The following is a 3,594-nucleotide window of genomic DNA, read 5'->3' on the forward strand; positions in this document are numbered from 1 at the left end:
CACTCTATCCACTATGTTCACAGTACTCATAGGACAACTACTTTAATAATAGGGGGGAGTACAGGATTAGCTCAAATTGAAGGCATTTCCTAAAATGGCATAAGAGCAGCTCTTAGACCTTGTCCCCATAAAACCTTGAGCACACTCTTCCTTCAGACTACTACATACAGCATCCATCCGTGAGGAAAAAGGGACACACACTGGGAGGACAGGCATGCCCTGGCAGGACACAGATTTAGGCAAGAGACCTGGAGCTCTAGTAGAGAGATGGAGGGGTGGAGGGAAGAACAGAAGAAGAGATGGGGGGAGGAATAGAAGAAGGGATGGAGAGGTGAAGGGAGGGAGGGAGGCCAGAAGAACAACTCCTGCGGCCCCCCAGGTGAGAAGGGAGGGATGAGAGCAGGGGTCCTTCGGAGCTGGTCCCTTTTCTCCACCACCAAGGCTCCCATTCCTTAAAGGAGTCTCCACCTCGGCTACTCCATCGCAGAGAGGGGCCTGCCCTGCTTCTTAAAGGAGGTCCTGGGCCCCTCCACTCTCCTGCTGCCACCTTCTACGGCTCACCAGCTGGACTGAGACGTGGTCACCCTCCATCCTAAAGGAGTCACCCTGTGGGCACTTGTCTGTATTACAACGAGGTCCTGAGATCGGACTGGCCTGCACCCCCTCCCCGACCTCTACATCCATAGTCACCAGGGCTCAGAAAGGCTGCTGGGATGGAACTAGATTTAGAGGGAGTGAGGGGAGGGGAGGGAGAGGAAAGGAGAAAGTAAAGGGGCAAAGGAGATTTTTCTCTCAGAAAGAGAGCTGACTCCAGAATCAGGGGTTTGGGGTTCTAATTCGACCTCGTCATCCTCGGTGCCTTTGGGGGAATCCCTTCCGTTTCCCTATCAATTTCCCAGGACCAAGGGGCTGTCATTTGTAACTGTGTAGTCCCCAAAAGCGCCTCCCCACCCCGCCAGGGGCTCTCTGCGGGAAAAGCCGCAGGAATTCTCGAGCGGGTGGGAGCGTATCCCAAAAGAAGAAAAGAAGCGTTTAGTTGCTTCACACTTTTCGTGCCACCTTCAGAGGGCACTCGGGCGGGTCACCAAAAAAAAAGTTAAAACTACGGAAGGACCAAGGGCGGCAATCCCAGAAGGAGAGCAAGAGCACTGAGCCCCTCCCAGAGACCTACTTCGCCTGACGCCACTCCGCGCGCAGGCGCCTCGCTTTCCTGGCCACTCTCCCGGGAGACGTGAGGGCCCCGCCCTGCAAGTGGCGACGTGCGTCCGCATTGGCGAGTCCCTCTAAGGCGTCCCCGCCTCCACCAGTTCCTGACAGCAGCGATGGCCGAGTGGTTAAGGCGTTGGACTTGAAATCCAATGGGGTCTCCCCGCGCAGGTTCGAACCCTGCTCGCTGCGGGTGGAGCTGGAGCTTCCTATTTTTAACCGTCTACTTTTCCTTCTAAAATGTTATTTAAACCCTTAGAATGTCGCCCGGCTTAAAAATAATAGGAATGGGGAAGATTCCGTGCTACTCTAGAAACCAACTAATCCAATTGTTTTTAAAATGAGGGAACTGAGGCCTCCCGGGAAGGGAAGGGAGTGAGGTATCCATTGTAGCCACCTGCTCAGCTGTTGTGTTCATTAACTGTAGGGACCACGGGGTCATTTTTTTTTTCATTTTAACTTAAATCCCCAGTGGCTCATGGTGGATGCCTAATATCTATTTGTTGTTTGATTGATTGACCTCAGCAACCATCCAGTCCAAATCAAACCCAAACCAGGATCCCTTCTCCACCCAGTAGACCAGTGGCCATCCAGATGCCTGAGGACCACCAATGAAGGAATCTAGATCAAGAATTTGCCAATCAAGCCTAAGCCTATCTGCCATTGTTCCTAGTTCTGCCCTGTTGGGCCAAGCAGAAGAGGCCAACCTCACCTATTCTAGTGGGTTCAACAAAGGCCCCACTGGGTGCCAAGCATTGCCAAAGCACTGAGGATGATGGGAAGATGGGAAGATCAAAGCTCAAAATGGAACCACCTCTACCCTCTAGGAACTTACATTCTCCTAGAAGTTGGACACAGAGGCTAATAATTGAAGAGGGAAGAATATATCCAAATGGAGGAATCAGAGAAGACTTCATGATGGAACCTCAGTAAATCTTGAAAACAGATAGACATTATGGCATTCAAATAAGAGGGAGGGAGAGTAGGAGATAGAATATCAAACTAAGGAATAGCCAACAAAGCTCAGATATAGAGTTTAGGAAGGTGGATCATTAAGAGAGACAGACCAGGCCTACAGATGGGAGATCCTAGGTTCAAATCTGGCCTCAGATACTTCCCAGCTTAACCCCCATTGCTTAGCCCTTATTGCTCTTCTGCCTTGCAACCAAAGCACAGTATTGATTCTAAGATGGGAGGTGAGGGTTTAAAAAAATAATAAGAGAGACAGAGACCTCCATATATACATAATAAGTGTTTTTAACACTTTTTAACACTTTTAAATTTAACACTTAACTCTATTGTCCAACCTTCCAAATAATAAAACAATGAAAACCATCATTCAGTTGGTTTCACTTTAGTGAGTGCTTATTGTGAGCCAGAAACCATGCTAGATACTAATACAATAACCTCAATAAACATACATTCTAAAGAGAGCAAACAGCTCATAAAAAAAAAAAAACATGGGAAAATGGGGTGGGGTAGGAAAGGGATTATACTAGAAAGAAGGTGAAGTACAGAGACCAAGTCAAGCCAGGAGAAAACCAAAGGACCCTCATGAAATGGTGGGAGAGAAGAAAAATGGGCCAGAAAGATAAGTTAGGACCACTCAAGATGAGCATTGAATGCCAAGCTAAGGAGCATATAATTTATTCCAGAGCAAATGTTCTTAAACGGGGATCTAAAAACTTGTTAGCTTTTTAAAAATGTTTTTTGATAACTGTATTTAAATATAATTAGTCTTCTTTGTAAGTCTATGTATTTTATGTTATGCATTTAAAATTATTAAAATTATAAAAATATTATTCTAAGAAGAAATTCATAGGCTTCATCAGACTACCAAAGGGCTCCAGAACATACAAAAATTTAAGAACTCCCAGATTACAGTCCACTAAAGTTTTGTGAGCACAGGACTACAATGGTTTGAAGATGAAGAAACAGACTGAGATAGGTAAATGGCTTGTTAGGGATGACCAAGGCAATGAAATTGGATTTGCTAAAACACATTCCCTAGCTACAACACTTATGTTCTATCCCCCAAAACCTAGTGTCTTCATTTTGCAATAACCCAAACACGGGCTGTTGAACCCCTTCTTCATTAGGTAGGCTGGTCTTTGTACTACAGACTACAAGGGACACTGTCCCTTGACTAATACTCCAAGTTGGACCAGCTTGGTACAATAATGTGACCTTTAAACCAGGTCATTGCCCTCATCTCAGGAAGAGGCTGAGACATCACAAGAGAGCTTTAGTGAAGGGCTAGAGTAAGAACTGAAAATTACACACTATTTTGTTGAATAAGGGGGGGAGAGACAACTGAAACTTTTTAAAGCCCTTCTTCCATCTTAGAATCAATGTTTATTGGTTCTAAGGCAGAAGAGCAATTAAAGG

The 3,594-nt window shown here is 46.0% G+C and overlaps 1 non-coding gene across 1 annotated transcript; it reads left to right on the forward strand.

Annotated features, from left to right (window-relative positions):
* Positions 1–1,316: 1,316 nt before the first annotated feature.
* On the forward strand, positions 1,317–1,398 carry TRNAS-UGA (transfer RNA serine (anticodon UGA)). The gene has a single exon. It is a non-coding gene; the product is annotated as a tRNA-Ser (tRNA).
* The last annotated feature ends 2,196 nt before the right edge of the window (positions 1,399–3,594 follow it).

The sequence above is a fragment of the Monodelphis domestica genome, chromosome 1 (genome assembly GCF_027887165.1).
Source record: "Monodelphis domestica isolate mMonDom1 chromosome 1, mMonDom1.pri, whole genome shotgun sequence".
In the NCBI taxonomy this organism is placed as follows: Eukaryota; Metazoa; Chordata; class Mammalia; order Didelphimorphia; family Didelphidae; genus Monodelphis; species Monodelphis domestica.